The 21,501-nt window shown below is 35.5% G+C and overlaps 1 long non-coding RNA gene across 1 annotated transcript; it reads left to right on the forward strand.

Annotated features, from left to right (window-relative positions):
* The first annotated feature begins 7,929 nt into the window (after window positions 1-7,929).
* On the forward strand, window positions 7,930-20,615 carry LOC131918337 (uncharacterized). The gene is made up of 3 exons (XR_009380957.1): window positions 7,930-8,036; window positions 17,253-17,362; window positions 20,211-20,615. It is a non-coding gene; the product is annotated as an uncharacterized LOC131918337 (long non-coding RNA).
* Window positions 20,616-21,501: the final 886 nt, after the last annotated feature.

Below are 21,501 nucleotides of genomic sequence, written 5' to 3' on the forward strand. Positions count from 1 at the left end.
TGAACATGGCATTGGGATCTTGATGTCAACAGTTTACTCACTTTTAGAACCTTTGGGCTACTTTTGAAAAAATTCAAAAAACATTATCATATAGATGTGGATGTACTTACTATGCCACTTTGGGGCCTTTGGATTTTGCTGTTATTGGCCTAAAAGAAAGGGTATATTTGGTATTAGTAATAAATACAAACTTTCATCCTAAAACTAAAGTCATACCTTAAGTTTGCCTGTTTGGAATGCTTCATATTCATTTCCCCCATGTGAGCATTGTTTGCAAGACCGCAAGGAAGTGATATCTCCCATCTGGAGAGTACTATGGATGCTGTAAAGATTATCATTATATTGGTATGAAGTAAATCTTTCCAGGAGTTCTAGTCCTATTGTTTCCTGTGTGCCATGTTTTAACTTTTAGTCAAAAGATTCACTCATCTTTAAAATGGTAATTTCTGATCCATAAATAACAAACAAAATATGATACTGACAGTATAAAGGAAAATATTTGTACAAAGAGTATGGAGAACATAGAACAATATCATTTGATTCCTTCTCATTTCCAGAAGATTGCTTCTCCATTCTGAACCCAGGACAGGCAACTAAAGGAAGATGTAGTGGCCTTTACTACCTGTGCACAAACTACTTCATTTAATTTAAAGCCCATACAATGGTGAATGCTCCTAAGTACTTCAGTAACCAGCAGACTATTTCTTGGATAAGAAAAACTACCTGTGGTTATCAGTCTTATAAACAAAAGCAATGCAATCAAATTTACTGGCAATATTAGGCTGAAAGAATCTCTCATTATTAAATAAATGTGTGGATCAAACAGTTATCCAGTAATTCAAGGTATTGCTTTGTTCTTTCAAATTATTGAACAATGAGAGAGAGAGAGAGAGAGAGAGAGAGAGAGAGAGAGAGAGAGAGAAGAAGAAGAAGAAGAAGAAGAAGAAGAAGAAGAAGAAGAAGAAGAAGAAGAAGAAGAAAAGAAGGAAGGAAGGAAGGAAGGAAGGAAGGAAGGAAGGAAGGAAGGAAGGAAGGAATACCTTGTAGTTCTGCCTAGCCTTACTGCTTTATATTCACATTATTAACATTAAAGGCTTTTCAAACACAACACACACTATGACATAAAATGGATCTGATTCCTTAAAAATTCTTTACTATCTATAATAAAATTGTTTCCTCAAACTACAGAAAGGCTATAATGACATAGTCTCAGATAAATAAATGCCTCCAGGAGCAGAAGGATCACTATGAAAAACTCCCAAGAAGAATCTCCACAAGACACAGAGATCACAGCAGATTCCAGAGTCAGGGTTTGTGTCCCAGTTCCTACAGGTCTTTGCTTTTTGTTTGGTTTGGTATTGCATTTCTTTTCTTTGTTACAGTTCTATGGTAGATCAGAAAATCAACCATTTGTTTCAGACAGGCCCAGTTAGGATTAGGAATAACTAAATGATTCCATTATACATGTTTGCCCTACATCTTTCTAGGCCCACAGGAGAGTTAGTTATCTTGCTAATTTATAGGTTGGCTGCCAAGGAGTTGAAACGGAATAGGTTTAGAATTTGTTATAATCCAGAAAGGATTCGACAAGGTCTCATTGGGCATTTTACACATAATGAAGCCAGTCTAGTTGCAGGATGTTAACTGCAAAAGTCAATAGGGAATTGCCCTATTATTGTATAAATAAATAAAAATAAAAATGTAAGGCCAGCACAACATTCACCTTCTGTTCTCACAGAGACTCTAGTTTATACATGTTTACTTTTGAAGGAAAGAGTGGGGATTATTAAATCAAAACTATTTTACAAGAAATAAAGCACTCACATCATTTTTTCCTTATTGTCTGTCAAATGGTGATGGAACTTGAAAGATAGGTTATATATGTAGATTGTTATACCCTTGCATGAACAAAATCATATGCAATTTTCTTCAATTGTATTAAAAATGTCTGAGGAAACAAACTCTATCAAATGGTCTTCCAATTGGTACAGTCAGCACATTCTGGATGCTACACAAACTTGAAGGACATGGTAGAAACACCAGCAAACCTCTCTTAGCAAAGACCAGCTTCTCTCTATATATGGTTTCAGTGCTTCATGAATTCAGGTTAGTATCTCTTGGCTTCTGATACTTGCTTATCTGTCCAAATAAGATGCCTATTTTGGAGAAATCATTTGTAAATTTTCTTATTAGTTCAAATTATCACTGTCCATTTATAATTAGGAAAGAGAAATTTTAAAGAAATAACTACACTACATTTTGTGATTTAAGTGAGGCCACCAAAGGGTAGACAAACATGGAAAATGAAAGAATCTAAGAGAACAGTAAGAAATGTCTTATTTGCTATTCATTATTTTATAAATAGAAAATTAATAATTTTCTTTTATTATCACTAAGCTTTTATATGACTCAGTTAAATTTTCAAAAACATGGTTATAACAATGCTTTTTGGAAGAAAGAATGAGGGGACTGTTTCAAGGATTTTTTTTTCTGAACAGTAACAAGCAGCCTACAGTCAGATGGTGCACTGATCAAATATCCAGGTGAAGTAGAGAGGGAGACAAAGCTTGAGACTTTATCTCCTGTCCATCTTGATGCTAGTTTGCACGAAGGTTGATACTAGTTTACTTACTTAATAAGTATGTAGACAACTACCAATATGTATCAGGCATAAGGCTGAAGAATTGTATTAGAGAGTATTGAACTGAAATTAGTAGTGACAAAACTAACATAACACATAGATTTTATAAATATGATAAGCTAGATGACAGGCCTCCCACAAAAGAGCAGAAAATAAAAACAACAACATAGGTTGGCTGAGTGTCCTGGCTACTGTGAATATTAAAAACAATGAACATGGATAAGCAAGTATCCTATAATATGATACAGATTCTTTTGAGTATATGCCCAGGATAACTGGATATTACCTGGGGTGATCTGGGTAATACAGAAGATCTATTTTGGGCATTTTGAGAAGCTCTCAAGTTAATGTCCATATTGCTTGCACTAGTTTACAGTCCCACTGACAGTGAATTAAGAGTTTCTCTTTCACTACGTTCTTACCTGTAGTTTTCACAATCTGCTTTATTTTTAAAACCTATTGTGATAGGGTTGAGATGGAGTCTCAAAGTAGTTTTAATTTGTACTTTCATGGTGGCTAAGAATGTTGGATACATTAAAAAATATTTACTAAACAGCTTATTTGAAGGACAACCAGTTAAGAATATTTATATTCCCTTTGTATAACACATTATAAGAGGTATTCGGTGGGCTTCTAATAGAAACTATGATTTGCTTTAAATTTGTAGAATGAAAAAATGCAAAATTAGATTAAAGAATAAACTCTATTATTGTCTCTTCATTTTTGCTTGTCCAATTCCGCTTATTTTCCTTATTTTTATGCACACTTGTTATCCTATATGAATCTTTACTTCTTGTTTAAGGACCATTAATTTCAACCTGTTACTTATTTATTCATTCAGAATATGCTTTGAGAAAAATCTGCAATAATTCTCCTTGAAAACTAAAGCTCACACATACAAACAGGCTCATACATTTGTATTAGAATCCACACACATAAGAGCAAACACTGAATGACTCTTTAACGCCTGAAGGGAAGTATGTTTTTACACTTTCACTAGGCTGAATTGATAAAGGTTTTTCCTGACTCCAGACAAAAATGTACATACATAATTATACGTCCTGAAGCCTTTTTTAAATCTCTTCTTCAAATCATCCCAGAATTAGCATTTCACTTGCTATGGCTCTGGATAGAGCCATTTTTGCAAAAAGACTTCCTTTCAGTGAGGGACATAAAACTTACAGAAAAATTTGGTTCTTACCATAGGTCTTAGTTACCTGTGTCAATTTGACACAGCTTATAGTCAGTTACTTGAGGAGGAAGTCTAAATTGAAACATTGCCCAAATTAGAATGGCCTGTGGTCATGTCTCAGAGTGGCATGTCTTGTTTGTTAATTGATGTAGTACTTAATAAACATTGTCATGTCTTGCTGAGTATGGTTGATATATATATATATATATGTATATATATACATATATATTCTACTTATATACTCATATATGAATGAGTATATAAGCAAAATATTATGTACAAAATTAACACACTTGAGGAATTCTTGTATACATTCTAACATTTCTTAGAAACCCCACTCAACAGTATATATTTTATTGGATATATTGGTCACCATTCCTATTTTTTATGTGTTCTTACCCTATATCCTCTCTTTTGCATAAAGGAAGGAAAAAATGTTTTCTGTTTATATTGTTACTGCCAATAAAAATTAAAACTAGGATTCTCTTGTAAAGAGAAAATTGCATGTTGGATATATGTATGTACTTATTATTACAGAAATCATAAATATAATCATCACTCAGTGAACAATTAGAATTTTACTTTATGGTAGGAAAAAAAGCATGGGGATTACCATGGTATTAAGACTATTTGAACCAAACTTGGTAATGTAGTTTTAACATACATCATAATTCTTCACAAGAAACACTCACAAAAACTCACTATCCTAATTTTCCTCAGTCTATAAACATTTCCAACATCCCAACATCCATCTCATTATCAAAACAGAATTGTAACAATTTTCCTGTCTCACTCCTAATAGTCATTTTATTGTTTTATTTCTTAATACTGTCAAGAGGACAACATCTCCATTTCATAGACATAGTCTTGGAATTCCCTCATTGATTGTTGCAGGACTCTTCTAATTTTTCTATTACTACTTTTACTTTTTCCAATACACCTTTTACCTCTATAGTATTAAAAATAGTACTTTTTTAACATATAATAAACCATTGCCTTAAAATAAAACACAAATTCATCTCATGTAGGAGTACTGTACCAGAGAATTACAAACTCTAATTAGCTCTGAAATTTCATAGAAAATTATCAAATAAAATATTATACATATTTTATTCATACAACCAATAATTACTTGCTATTTGTGGATATGTACACGAAGCAAAAGAAGTTCTATAATTATGTGCACTATATTTTCAATGTAATTTTATATTGAAAGTATTATATACATTACAATCTATGTAAAATGTTATGCAGATTGTGCCAAATAAAATCCATATGTATAAAGTCCCCTGGGTTTTGAAAGTAGCATGCACTTTCAATCAATGACTCCCACTGGTTCTTTCTTGAATTATATCTTGTCATCTCTCAATAGTAGAAAGTCTTCCTTCCAAATTCCTTGCTCTCCCTTTTAGCTTCTATTTGACATCATTGGAAATATAATCAGCAAAGTCCAGTGTTCTTAACAAACATTTATATCAAGTCTTGTCTCTGCTCCAATGTAGCCATTACAGTGAATAATTTTATGGATAGTTTGAGCCCAAAGAAGCCTAAAAGGCCCATTATAGCCTATTGTGTCAAATAAACTTGCAAAAAGAGGCCCTCAATTTGACTTTCAAATACGGAGTGAAATCACTCTGTAGGATCTGTGAAGTGCATGTTAAGAATCTCTCAATATACAAAGATATGAATCATTTTATTCTAGTTTATTAATGACTCATCTTGTCTAAAATCTGCCCTAATCAGAGCCAAGAACAGTCCCTTATTGATTGATATATCACTAACCCTCTAGCCTTTAAAAATGTAAAAAGAAAATTTAGATTTGGTCATTTCCCAAAAACTAATTTGTGGCACCCCAAAGATGATCTCTGGCAGGGTATGTTATTTACTAAGCCTTAAATTGTTTTAATTTCATGAAACAAGTAAAATGGTACATTGGCAACAGAGAGCCATATATTGTCTTGTGAATACCCTTAGTGACATAACTTAGTTTATCAAGTCAACAAAATTGATGCCTTGGCAGTAGAATATTTTGAAACATGATAATTTTGGGAGAGGAAAGAGGAAACTTACTGGTAAAAGCAACTGTAAAGAAAGCATCTATGGTGATATAATGTTCCCCAAAATATTGTGCAGCCTAATAAACTTATCTGGGGTCAGAGAACAGAACAGCCACTAGATACAGAGGCCAGAAAACGGTCGCACACATACCTTTAATCCTATGATTCGAAGGCAGAGTTCCATCTGGATCTCTGTGAGTTCAAAGCCACACTGGAAACAGCCAGGCATGGTGACACAATTCTTTAATCCCAGGAAGTGATGGCAGGAAGCAGAAAGGTATTTAAGGCATGAAAACCAGGAACTATAGGCTGGTTAAGCTTTTAGGCTTCTAGCAGCAGTTCATCTGAGATCCATTTAGATGAGGACACAGAGGCTTCCAGTTTGAGGAAATGAGAGCAGCTGAGGAATTGGCAAGGTGAGATCAGTTGTGGCTGATTCTGTTTCTCTGATCTTTCAGGGTTCACCCCAATACCTGGCTCAGGTTTTGGTTTTTATTAATAAGACCCTTTAAGATTCATACTACAAGCATGTATCCATGTTGCCCTATTCACAGAGTACTAAGGTGGTACGGAATATGATGGCACTCCAGCTCCAAACATGGACCCTGATGTCTATCTTATGTCTCTATATCCAGAGATACAGAACATTAAATCCTAAGCTGACAAAAACATGAGATTTCATTTATCTAGTGAATAGTGTAAGAGTAAATATGTAACTGAATAGTAATATTAGCATTTTTTTATTTCGTGATTAGAAGAATATCCCAACCTTAATGGAAAAAGCTCTGACCTTAATTGAAACAAACAATCCCCCCTAAAAAAAAAAAGTGACTGTGAATGCAGTCTTTTTATAATCCTGAGATACAACAGCCAAGAGATGAGGTCCAGAAGAAAACAACCTTCAAAAGCCACAGAAATTTGGTTATGCTATCTCAACGACATTGTCTAAGACATTAACAAATTATCTAAAATCCATATCCCTACAAGAGTTTCCACTTATTTCATTGATTTATGTAGATAAATCTGTTATTGCTTGAGCCAGCTCTTCCAGATTTAAATTTTAATAAAAATAATCAATGGGCTATCTGGACAGAAGATTATGAAGGGGGTAGAGAACAGATAGAACCTAGGAGGGATGAATGGCAGCTAGAATAGATTTCATGGCATCACAATTTTCCTGAGGTTTTGTAAGATGGTTCCTAATACTGTGGGAGGGTGGCTAAAGCATAAATATAGAAAATGTTTAGTTCTCACAATTCAACAGTTTGAGCACCAAAATAACTTTATAAAGTAAAAAATTTAATTTGAGTCTTCATTCTACCTAGTGGCAGAAAACTTACAGACTTAGTTGATATGGAAATATAGGATATAGATGTGATAGGATAAAAGGGTGGATTGTTGAACCTACTTGTAAAGAGCAACTTGTTTAAAATATTTTACATTGGTATAGATTTTAGTTTATTGATACAAATTTAAAGTTAATTTTGTTATACTGTATATATATTTCTACTCTTGTTTAAGGTATTATGTTTGTGCAGCTCATTTAAATTGTAATGGATAATTAAAAATACAAATTAATAATTAGTCTTCTATGATAGTCAAACTTACAGTCATGTTGTTTTCTAGGTATACATACATATAATTCAATTAGGTAGATAATCTTCAAACACTTCAAAGACCTACAGAATATGTCATTTAAAATGTTTTAAAAACTTAGACTTTCCTGGACAATGAGACACATCTCCTGGCAGCACCAATTTACTTCAAAGAAAAGGATGGGTATCTAAGACACTCCATATGGAGTTTATTTTCTTCTTGGAAAAAACAGCCATTTGGGCAAGAAACTTTTCTTGCCTGGACTACTTGACAAAGTGTTGTATTGACTGGACATGCAGGACCCATAGAAAGGTGACCACTGAACTTTACAAGGCAAAATGGTCCTTCAGATTCCTACTTCGCAGAAGAAACTGCCAGACATTCTACAGAACACAAAGAGAAGTGACTGAGAGAATAGGTCTATGGGCTGAAGATGGATGACCCAACAATGCAGAAGAACTTTGGATGATTGTCCAGGCAGCCAGCTGTCTCTGTCATTTCCAGAGTTTTGTTTTGGAAGTTGCTTACAATGCTCTTCCTGTTTACTTAGGTAATATTATATCCTTCTGGGGTCTTTGATGTACTTGAAGACTAGATAGTTATCATTTTCCTTGGTTATGATAAAAGATAAATTAGATATTGAAACTTTAGACTCACAAATATAGGATAGATAGACTATTTTCTTTAATTTTAGAAAATACAAATAGACTAGATATCGTAACTGTAATTCTTGCTCGATAATTTCTATTATATGTAATTTTACTATGTTGAATTTAAAAACTTTCTTTTAAATAGAAAGAAAAGGGGAAATGATGAGTGATGGTACTCTGTATGCTGTGAATGTGTTGCTCTGATGGGTTGATAAATAAAATGCTGATTGGCTAGTAGCCAGGCAGGAAATATAGGTGGGATAAACAGACAAGGAGAATTCTGGGAAGAGAAAGGGCAGAGTCAGGAGATGCCAGTCTGCTGTCCAGGAAACAACATGTAATGGCACACAGGTAAAGCCATGAAAAACATGGCGACATATAGATTAACAGAAATGTGCTGAGTTTAAGTGTGAGAGCTAGTCAGTTATAAGCCTGAGCTAATGGCTGAGCAGTTTCAATTAATATAAGTCTCTTTGTGTTTACTTGAGTCTGAGCAGCTGTGGACTGGGCAGGACACAGGAAAACTTCAACCATTTCAGTTGTGCCCTGAGTGGATTTAAGTTTTCCTTCTCCTTCCTTCAGATCTCAGGGTACTTTTCATAGTATCACAACATCAGTGGAGAAACTGAAATGATCACCATTTTAAAGCTGACACCTACTGGATGAATACCACCACTTTATTTGTCTCCCAAAGCCGAAACTACCAACTAGTACACAATTGAGATATTTGGTTAAAGTACTAAATTCTCCATGAATACATCATGAGGAACATTGATATTAGTTCAGCCTTTCTCAGCTTCCTCTGAGCACTTCTACGTATTGAGAATAATTCCTAGGTGTACTTCTTTGCCACCAAGATTCTAGAGAAACAAGGTTAGAAGTGTTAAGTGTTGCCCATGTCTCTATTCCAAAATTGATGGTTGCACTCCACTAGAGTAGCTCCAAACTATTGTAGAAAATCTGCTTTTCTGTGCAAATTGGTTACTTACCTTTCTGATTTATACCTGAAATTAAAACTTGATGTTTCTACAGAGATAAAACTCCTATAGTAGCCAAATGAGGTGGATCCCAGTGACTAGTATCTATCTGACCACTAGGGAAAAGGAGGAGACAAACAGTTGGTGTTCTAAAATTATATCTTATCATACTCCATAGTAGCAAATAAATTCATCCAAGATAGAAAGTATTAGATGTTAGGGCTGTATTATGTCTGTAAACACAGACAGTTGTATCACTGCATCTCTTACAGCTTGAATGATGCAATCGTTGCCTTCTCTTGAGAGAGGTAGGAGCTAGAGAGCATTAGTAGTTTGGAATCTACAATGTCTTGGGGTAGAGCTGACTGTGATGTCACTTTTCCACGTTTATGATTATTGAAAACATTTTACAAATAAGCTAGCTTAAAATATATCAAATATTACTATAGAACTAACTCAAGATTAGACAAGGAAAGGAAATGAAGTTATTGAACAAATTTAGTCTAGGACAGAGAAAGAAGGATAAACATTATGGTTTAAAGTGGGTAAAAGACCCGCGTGTTTTACATTTAACAGAGTTTACACAATCCCTTGAACTGGCTGTGTGATTTGGTCTATCACAGTGTAGAACTGGCACAACCCAGTGTTAGAGGGGAATATTTGCAATACTATAGTTTCCAGCACACACATGAAATTTTTCTCATGGTTCTAAACAAAAAATTAATAGTAGCAACTTCACCTGTGTGAACAAAGCCAAATAAAGTGCTCTCCCATGAAGAACCTAAACATTCCACAATGTACCCAGAACCAGCAAAGGCCAAGTAGAATTGTAAGGTCTGGAAAGAAACAAAAATCAAAATTAAAATTCCCATCTGGGTATTTTATGTTTCCAAGTGTTTGCTTCCATGGATAGAATGTATCCATGAATAGATTAAGTATTCTATATTTCAAATACATAACAAATGACTGGTTGTCTTAATGTGTGATCATAAAATAAAAAATCAACAGTAGATAAATTCTATGTATTAGCGTTTCATCTATGTTATCATTTCATTTCTATCACATGAATGCTTTTGCCTAACCTTTAAAAGTATATTGTTTTTGGTTGTGAGCCTACCAAAAAAAGTATATTGTTAGGGTCCAAAGTTTCTTCAATCAAAGTATCTTGGAGTAAATGCTTAAAAAACACATTCCTAGGATAGGGATGCTGCTCAGTGGTAGAATTGTTGCCTGCAATGTACAACATACTGGGTTTGATCCTCAGCACTACAAGAAATTAAAATTAAAAACTAAAAAGCATATTTCTAGTTCTTACTCAGGATCTATTGACTATACCCCCTATAAACCTGTATTTTATCAAAGTCTATAGATGATTCTTAATAGAGCCTAACATTTGAAAGCTGAAGGCACAAAGTGTTAGTTTATCAAAAGATAAGACAGTACTCATCTCAGATGTTGAGAAAGAAATAAATTTAAATGATTGTCTCAATGTGATACAATTTATTGACTCTAAAATTATTGGTACCTCCCTGGAAGATGGAACTGTTCAGTGTGTACGTTATTTTCTCAGAATTTGTGATGTGAATGGCATTTTTAGTGGACTAACATTACGTGTTTTTAGTCTGAATCTATAAAAAGAGAGTCAGCCTAAACTAGGACTTCATTTCCTGATATTTGTTTTTATGACTTTTCAAAAGTAAAGTGTCTACACCTCTATCTTATTGTTTCTCTGAAAATCCAGCATTAGCAGTTAGATTCTCAACCCTAAACCCAAGTAATTTTTCATCAGTGAATGATGTGCCCTAGCTCTGGGCAGGGTATTCTGATTTTGTCTGGAGCCAGATTGGGCACAGATCACTGGTGCCTTAAGCCCTTTCATGAATAAAATCATCATTGAAATCACGGAAAGTTTCAAGTTCTCCTAACTTACAGGAAGTTTTGGCCATTAATAAGAGCAGTGGACAGTGGTGATTTGGTGCCTGAGGCTATGCCTAGCAAATTCTTCTGTCAAGTGGAGTTTTTAGCATTTTTCTGGATTTCCTTGGCTTCTCTCAGTTGTCTCTTTTCAGGGATGAACAATAAGGAGTGCAATTGAATCACTTCTTAAAATATTTCATGATGCCACACAAAGCATGTTCAGGCAGAGTGGGTTGGAGAATCCTTTCAGACTTATATTTGTTAATTGAGTAATTTTGTATTTTATCTAAATATTCCAGGTACTTAGATACCTTTCATTTATTTCAAATGAATTAAAATTCTTTACAGTATGTAAATGCTTCATTCCAACTTGGACCAACATAAAATGTCATAAATAGTTACATTACATACAAGACAGAAATACATCTCATAGTTCAGGACAGCAGCAGACTTGAAGGCAGGTGAAATCCTGTTTCCTTATAGATTATATCTTCTTCTTGTGTCAGAGGGCAAATAATCAACCTGTCTTTGGTCCCTTCATTAGGAAAGTAATCTCATTCATGAATGTTTTGCCTTCATTACCTAATCAATTCCCCCAAATGCCCCTTCCTTGCCATCATCTTGGGAGTGAGATTTCAGCAGATAAATTTTGAAGAGGCACACACACTTACACCCTAACATAAAAATGAAAGAGGGAGAAAAGTACTAAGACACTCAATATTATAAGTGCTGAGTATCAAACCATTCCCTGATTGTTGTGCATTTGCCTAACCAAGTCGATTTAAACATGTAATCCACTTTATATTAAAACTTTGTAGTAATTCCAGTGCAAAAAGTTGTCAAATTAGATAATTTTAAAAACTCTCTATGCAACCTCAAAGAGAATCTTTCTTGGAGGTATGACAAGCATATAAATAAATATTAAAATAGTTACACATACTAATACAATAACATTGCACACCTATAAAAAGTGTTGACAATCTTTGCATTCTTACATGGAGGAGCCATTACTACATACTATTGAATAGGAAATTATAGCACAAATTCTAATTGTTCTTAATAATAAAAATCCAGAGTCAGATATCAGGGTGAAAGCTGAAAGATCAGAGAAGCAGAGCAGCTACCCACCAGAAAGAATTCTTACATCTAGGAATCCTCATTCTAAAAGGGCTGAGCTCCTGTCTCCACCCCACCTTATCAGTTCCTCTCTCCACCCAGCCATATCACTTTTGGATTCCTCCCCACAAGTGCTAAAATTAAAGGCTTGTGCCTCCCAAGTACTGGGATCAAAAGCATGAGATTCTAAGTGCTGGGATTAAAGGTATGTGCCACCACTGCCTAACCTCTAGTGACTAGCTCTGCACGCTGATCTCCAGGCAAGCTTTGTTAGAGCACAAACAAAATATCACCACAGGAAATAAGAAAAGATAAATTATAAAATAGAATATCAAGCTTCCATTTATGAAAAGATGATTGTGTGAGTAGGTACATCCTACAGTATCAAACACTCAGGGATAGGGTACAGTTTAGTGGTAAAGCATTTGCTTATTATATGTTAGACCTTAAATTCAATCCCAGGAAGAATAGCAATAAATTCAGATTATGAAATAATATTTTAAAATTATTCTTCATAATCAAAATTTAAATTTTTCAATTCAAATTTTTTAGACTCTATTATTCCTATTTTAAAGCTCCTTGAGGAATACATACTCAATTATTTCCAAATTCTAAAATGTAACCTTTCTTTCTTCCTCCTAACTCACAAATGAACTTTTATTTCCCCTTTGGCCTATCAGTACTTAAAGTTTTAAAAGGAGATTGTAGGTTATCCTGCCACCAGAAGAACGTATCTAGGGTAGGCATTTGACACAGGTATGTCTTAGTGTTTCTACTGTTGTAAAGAGACACCATGACCATGGCAACTCTTATAAAGGAAAACATTTAATTGGGGTGGCTTACAGTTTCAGAGATTTAGTCCATTATCATCATGGCAGGACATGGGAGCGTGCAGGCAGACATGGTGCTGGAGAAGGAGCTGAGAATTCTACATTTTGATTCAAACACAACAGGAAGTGAACTGTGACACTGGTCATAGCTTGAGCATAGGAGACCTCAAAGACCACACCCACAGTGACACACTTCCTCCAACAAGGCCACACCTACTCCAACAAAGCCATACCTCCTAATAGTGCCACTCCTTTTGGGGGTCAGTTTTTTCAAACCACCAGATTTCACTTCCTGGCCCCCAAAGTTTTGTAGCCATATCATAATGCAAAAATGCATTCAGTCCAGCTTCAAAACTCCTGATAGTCTCTAATAGTCTCAAACTTATTTAAAGCCTGAAGTTCACAATCTTTTCTGAGATTCATGCAATCTCTTAACTGTAATCCCTTGTAAAATCAAAATCCAAAAGCAGATCACATACTTCCATCATATAATGCCACAGGATATACATTACCATTCCAAAATGTAGGGAAGGGAGCGTAATGAGGAAATACTAGACCAAAGCAAGACTGAAAACCTCCCAGGCAAACTCTAAATTCAACATCTCCATGTCTGATGTCAAAACGCTCTTCACCTCTCCAACTCCTTTCAGCTTTGTTGACCACAATACACTTCTCTCCCTTGGGCCGTTTCGACTCCCTGTTATCAGCTCTCCTTGGCTAATATCCCATGGTTCTTTTATCTCCTACATGTTAGGATCTCCAAGTCAATCCAGGATTTACCTTCACACCTTCATGCAAATGGCCTCTCTAGGCCTCCATTTGGGGACACCCCTGACACATGCCTGGCCTCAACAGCTTTCCTGAATCTCTTATTGACTCTAAAGCCAGAACCACATGCCAATTTCTGCTGCTTGCTGGAGTTGGAACATGGCACCCTTGCTCAGTTATGTCTTCACCAGGTCTCTGCTTTCCATGGTTTACTTCACTGCCTAAGCTTGGCTATCTTAGAGCTTGTTCTGTAGACCAGGCTGGCCTTGAACTCAGAGATCTTTCAATTACATCTTCACCAACTTTCTGTTTTCCATAGTTCCCTTCACTGCCTACACTTGGCTATTCTGGAACTTGCTCTGTATACCAGGCTGGCCTCAGTCTCAGTGATCCAGTGGCTTCTGCCTCTGGAGTGTGGAATTAAAGGCCTGCACCAACACATCTGGCTCTAAGCTTTTCTTTAATTCCTTTCACAAGCTGAAAATTTGTCTAGGTGGGATCTTGCCCTGAAGTCACCAATCCCTTCATTCCATTTCTTAATCTAGTTCCTTGAACACAGGATTTAGCACTAATCCATTTCCTGGTTCTCTTTTTCTCCTCAAATTGTACATTGTATGTTTCCTTGCTCATCTTGCTCCTTTTCATTATAAATCTTCATTAGAGTTACAACTAATAACCACACAACAGAGTCTACACTAGGCTGTTTGAGATTTCCTCTGCAAATGAAATTAATCCAAATCTCTTCACATTAGCCTCAGGCAGACTCTTCAGACAAAGGCAAAAGGCAGCCACATTCTTCATCAAAATAGTATAAGAACAATCTCTAGGCAACATAAAATTCTTCTCCCCTGAAACCTCTTGAGTCTGGCCCCCATCAGTGTGATTTGATGAACCACTCTCTTCCATGTTCCTACTAGGATGGTCCATTAAGCAGTACTTAAAGCATTCAACTGCTTTACTATTCCACAGTCCCAAGGTTCATGTTCCTTCAAACAAAAGCATGATCAGGCCCATCACAGCAATACCTTAGTCCCTGGTACCAACTTTTGTCATAGCTGGTGTTTCTATTGCTGTGAAAATATACCATGACCATAGCAACTCTTATAAAGGAAAACATTTAATTGGGTTGCTTACAGTTTCAGAGGTTTAGTCCATTATCATCACAGCAGGACATGTCAGCATGCAGGCAGATATGGGGCTAGAGAAAGAGTTGAGAATTCTGTATTTTGATCCAAAGGCAACAAAAAGTGAACTATGACACTGGGTGTAGCTTGAACATAGGACCTCAAAGCCCACACCCACAGTGACACACTTCCTCCAACAAGTCCACTCCTACTTCAACAAGGTCACACTTCCAATAGTGCCACTCCCTTTGGGCATTATTTTCTTTCAAACCACTACAGGTAGCTTCTACCTGTATCAAGTCTTCAGTATTCCACATGTCACATGCATATTCTGTTGCCACAATGAAATACCAAGGCCAAGGCATTTCATAAAATAGTTTATTTGAGCTTATAACTCCAGAAGGATGAGAGTCCACCATGTAGACCAAACTCATGGCAGTAGGAGCAGGAAGCTGAGAGCTCACATCTTGAACCACAAGTGTGAAACAGCAAGAGAACACTTGAAATGGTGAGAGTCTTTGAAACTTCAGAACCTAAAGAAGAAGAAATTTTTCTAAGATTACGATAAATAAATTCTATCATTTAATGGATGAAACAGAAAAAATGACTATTTATTCCTTTATTACGCACCTTTTAACATCCTGACTAAAACATCTACTTTCAAATTTTAATATTTCATAAATTTAAGAATGCTGTTTTACAAAGCCAACAAAAGTATTTTCTAGATTCTCTTTTATTTTTCTACATTACTTTGATTCCTCCCCTGGGTGAAATAACTGTTCTTAGAGAGAATAAAGTCCATTCTTGGAGAAGCTGGAGGGAAGAAACTTCAGGTAATACTTTGAAACCTCAGTTAACACTATTAAATTTTGGTTCACTGCATGGATACAAGTGTCTTCACATCTTGATATTCTGCATAGGGAAATGACTGTAGTGGTTACAAGTGCTGTTGTGATGACATTAGCAATGGCAGCGATACTTAGTTTCTAAGTTTACACATATAGTAGTGTAATGGGTTCACATGGTTTATAAGTTATTTTTTATATATTTTCTTACTTTATAATGCTTGGAATCTTCCTCAGGATAAAATGCTCTACCACTGACCTATATTTCCAGCCCTTTAGGTTTATCTTTTCTGATATAATATTCTCTTTAATGATTCATAGAATCTTAGTGTTCAGGGTGAGTAACTGGAGTTTGCATAGTTAGAATTTTTCAGCTGACCTTGATGACACACAACAATAATCCCACCACTCAGGAAACAGAGATGGGACCTTCACAAGTTTTAAGCCAACCTCAGCTTCATAGAGAGACCTTTACTAAAAAAAAATACAAAAGAGCAACAACAACAAAAAGGAACATTTCTATGAAGCCACCAATTAAAATGTTCATGAAAATATTTCTCAAAAATATGATCATCTTTTTCTATTCACTTATAGGTATGCCACAAATTTTGAATGCTTCTGAGGTTGTATAAAATATCACTCAATTTAAACCTAGTCCACTGAGTCTTTAAAAAAGATTTCTCATTTGTAATATTGAATACCATGAAGACACAAAACACAGATTGTGTACTAACAGAGAGATGGCTGAAATACTGTCTACATCAACTATAACAGCTGTTTTACAATTAACTTATGAAATTCAGGATCCACAACTATTGGCATGGTATGAGTGTGCAATGGTAAGTATTCATAATATGGAATATCCTCCAGAAAAGTCAGCTACAGATGAGAGTTCAGTGTGCAGCTGTCACCTCCTTTCAACTCTTCTCTGAATAGTCTAGTAACTTCCATGGGCATGTTAGATGTACAAAATCTCTCTTAATGTAGAGGATCTCTATGGTATTCTATCCACTTGGGAAGCCACTGGAGTACTTCACAAATATAACAAGGACACCTGATCCAGCTCTGTAACTTACTAATTAGATAAAAGTAATCAAATAACAGTGATTTATCTGAATACTAGGAATACTATTACCTACATGTTCTGTTATTAAGGAATAATACATAAAGTATTCAGTAGAATATCAATAAATAGACATTGCTCTATACGTGGCAGTTATTATTTATGTATGTATGCAGGTGCACACTCATACACATGAATACACAGGCCAGAGTAAGGCATTTAGTGTCCTCTTCTATCATTCTCTGTCTTATTCCCTTGAGACAGAAGATCTCACCTTCTCTGGGAAAAGCTGTATTCTGCCCCAATAAACTCCAGCACTGGGCTTACAAGCTCATGCATAACCACATCCAGATTTCTATGTAGATTCTAGGGATCAAAACTTATGAAATATTGATCTTTTGATTCTCTGATTTTTATCATTATTCTTTCTAAATTATCTGTTATAATAAAAAATCCTTGTTGTGTCAATCATACAGGTTAAACATATTGAACTGAACACCTACTGACAAGCACTATGGGAGAACACTGAAAATCAGATAGAAATATAACTGAAATAAGGAAACGAGATGCTGACTAGTTGGTACAGGTATGTGTTCACCAAATATCAAAATCATGGGTTCCTTTAAAAATATTCATATGAAATTATTTCAGTGTTAACTGTTTAATGGTGTTTCACTTGGCTTCTAAAGTGACTCCAATGGAAATAATAATCAAAGAAAATGTGTGTTAATTTCCACAGTGTAATCCTATTATCTTAAAGTAAGTGGGATGAAGCTTCACCTTTTCAGTACGAGCCCTGTTGTAAAAACCAACACAACAATGAACAATTGTTGTCTTAACATCAGTAAGCAAACCATTATTTCATCCAGCTAATAATGCTTTATGAATACACTTTTGATAGACTGACAGCCTGAAAGGGCAGCTTACAACGAACAGACAATTCAATCCTCTTTTAAAGCAGCTGCATTTTTCCCTAATATAATGTGACTGTTTTAACCTTTTAATTTAAGCTGAATTTTGGTTTAAATGAAGCTTTATCTGGCAGGACACCAAATTCCATTTTTAGGGTGTGTTCTATCTTCAACTAAAAGAAATACAGTGGCTGTAGCGAGAAGTAGCGCACACATCACACACTGAAGTATTTTCCCTATCGTTTTTGATACTTGTGCTTACCTGAAATTCTTAATGAAATATTCACCATTAATATCCTATTCATTTCTAACAAAGGTAGAAATTAATTGATTCAAACCTTAAGGATTAAGACTCGAGAGTTTGTTCAGTGGTTAAGGGCACTTGCAGCTCTTGCTGAAAACTTGGGCTTGGTTCTCAGCACCCACATAACAACTGTCTTTACTTCCAGTTGCAAGACACCTGATGCTCTCTGACCTCTAAGAGGACCTGCCTGTATATGGTGCACATAAACTTATGCAGGCATACATGCAAAATCATAAATAAATTTTTAAATGAAACTGGCAGCAAGTACAAGTTGGAATATCTTCAAACTATATTAAAAACAATAAAACAACAAACCTTAAGTACTTACAGTTTTTATAGACAGTAAGTGTCTAGCATACAGGTCAGCAATTCTATAATTCTGCAAGTCCTAATTAGTAAATGCATAACTTTTGTGGACTTTAAGGTCTCAGTCTTAACTAGTCAGCTTTGCCACTGTGGTAAGAAAGCATCCTAGTCAATACATTTTCCACTAGGCATGCCTGTGCCACCATCACATTTATTCACAAAAGTGAGACTGGCCAGGCTTAAAGTGCAGTTTATGAGTCCCTGGAGTAGAAAAGGGATAACTTTCAAAATACAGAAGACATAATTTACTCTGTAGAATACTCTGCACAGAATTCAAGATGGAATGCTACCAAGCCACAAGCAACTGTTAAGCATATTCTCTATCCAAGGTTCCATATTAGGTGCTATGAAGGTGAAATAGTAATATAAGATCTAGTTCTTATCCTCAGGAAACTCATGATTTTCCAGGGAAGCCAAGACTTGAACCGAAGACATTGACAGCAATATTAGACATTATGTAATGAAGTGTTAGGTGGATAAGTTTAAATTAAGCTTGGGCCTTTCAGGGCTCTGCTGGGGATAGACATTTATTTATTACATTTTACCTAAGTAATTTGAGTGAATAACATTATTATCCTTGAAAAGAAAAGTCAGTGCCTTCTTTATCAGTTAACTTGTTATGCATAATTACCTATTATTCTATATATCCACTTCCTTGACTGTCTATTATAAAACAATATAGGGCCATATGAAATTGAACTTAAGATTACATTTTAATGATGTTAGGGAAAGATGGAATGTTACCATTTATATTCAGGAAATATGTATCAACTTCACAGAAATTTTTAATTGGTATTGCAAGTTAGCTTGAATGCAGAGGCCTTAACCCCCCCCCAAAAAAAAATAACACCAGAAAAGATTTAGAAGTATGGATAGTGTTATTTCAAAAAACAAAAGCTCTAGTTATATTCATTTGTCTCCTATTAGACTCACTGGTAATTAGAAACAAAAAAAATTTAGTTAGACATCACATTTTTAAAATGCTCTGGAAAAAGGTCCAAAATAATATGGGTTTTTAAGTACAGCCATGTGAGAATCACTACAACTACAAAAAAATATTCAAATCTACATCTCAGTAGAAGTATTTCTGCCAAGGTCTTATGTCCAGGGTCTGATAAATCCTTATTCTGAAGCACAAGGTTGGGGTGATTTATCAAAAAGAAAAGGTCTTACAGTGTCCTTTCCTCACATTTTTACCTTTGAAATTTATGAGCTGTTGAATAGCCTCACTGTGCATACCCTGTTCTGTCTCTTTTGGAGTTTGTTTTTTATGAAATAAGAGTGGAATTAAGTTTCTAAAACCATAGACTGACAAAAATCCAGTACCAAGCACAAAAACATCCCAAAACAATATAAGCTGTTCCTGTTGTCCTTGCTTGCCTCTTAGAGGTTGAATATAAGGCGCTATTGTTACAAATGCTGTACACTTAAGAAACAGGTTTCCTAAGACTTGGGCTGAATCTAATCTGAAAGTCTCCTTCCTGTGGCTCTCATAGTATCAGAAAGTATTATTCAAGATGCTAATGGAAGAAAGCAATTAATAGTCCTACCCAGCTGTGACACCTATGAACCACAACAGTGGCAGGATATCTGTAAAAGTGCATCAAAGGCACTCACATTTGGCAGTAACCAATAGCAATCTAATTGGACTTAACACCCACTCAACAGGTGGAAAATCTTCCTGGTCCTGCAAACCTAGCCAGCTTTCCATGGCTAGTGAGGTCATGAATCCAAAGAGAAAGTCTACTGCTGCCATTATACTAAGTCAATATAATTCCTAGCTACATTCTAAATATTACTCATATATAAATGTTATCTATCACACTTCTCATCAAAAAAGCTTCTCTTTACAGCAAATGAAAAGCATTAAAGAAAACACAACTGGATACAATGCAGAGATCAATGAATCATAGTGACCCCAGCCTCATTGAATATATTGACATCACAGCTTCTGCATCCATGGCCCAGGAAACATCACAGAGGAGGAAGTGAAAATATTACAAGAGCCAGAATATCAGGAATTTAGCTGTAAGACTGTCTCTCCTAAAAATGGCTGCATAAATAGGACTTGAACAATGTCAATATCAATAGACATGCTAAGATGGAAGGGGAAATTTTTATCGTGCCCTACCCTACACAAAGATGTACAGGCAACTAATGACTGCTGAGAGAGGGAGAATCGGCACTTTCAGGGATGAACATCCTAATTGGCAGCCCCCAAACCACATACACACAAACAATAAAAATGGATTCAGTAAGTTTTATTTCTATATTGATGCATATATGTAACAATAATAAAGGGAAAGATTTCAATTTAAAAGTGGGTGGAACAAAGAAAGGTTTGGAGGAGGAATATGAGAAGATATGGATGGAAGAAAGGGAAAAGTGACATAAGTAAATTCTGATTTAAAATACACTTTAAAAGAATTGGAATTAAATGGAGAGTTCTACCATAGTTCTAACATGCACTCTTAAAGGAGCAATGCTATCGAATAGCTTTAGTCATCATCTGATAATGGAGGAGGTCAACTGGGAATCATGTAGTCTTTCGGTGGTTGCCACAGAAACCAAATGCTTCTGTTCGCTTACTCACTAACTTCTGGACACCTTTGAATGCTCTTGCCATGACACTGTCATGCTTATTTCTTTAGGATGCCCTTAGCAGATTTTTTATTCATTCTCCATTTTAGTAACCCCCACCACCACCAGTGTAGACACATGTGTCTCTGATTCTGTTATGCAACATGTGCCACAGAAGCTGAGCTTTCCTTTTATTTCTAAATATATTACAAGAAAATATTGAGAGCTCATGGAATTCCAGACACCGTTTCTTGAAATATAAAACCTCAGCACTGAAGGAAACAGCAGAAAAACTTCCCTCTTATGAAAACAAGGAAGGTCACTCTCTGACCTTCAGCTACCCATCCCCCTCTATCAGGCCACAGGATGCTATTGGACACATGCCCACTAAAACCTAAAAGAGACAGTCTTCTTCCTGAGCATGCAGGATGTATGAAGATTGACTCAGTCACCAGTGAGATGTAGCTTTGTCCTCTCATCATATTCCCAACTCTTTATCAAACCTTAGCTAAAATCACACACACACACACACACACACACACATTGGGAGCCTTGCAGCCTAGT

Source organism: Peromyscus eremicus, chromosome 8b (assembly GCF_949786415.1).
Source record: "Peromyscus eremicus chromosome 8b, PerEre_H2_v1, whole genome shotgun sequence".
Taxonomy (NCBI): domain Eukaryota; kingdom Metazoa; phylum Chordata; class Mammalia; order Rodentia; family Cricetidae; genus Peromyscus; species Peromyscus eremicus.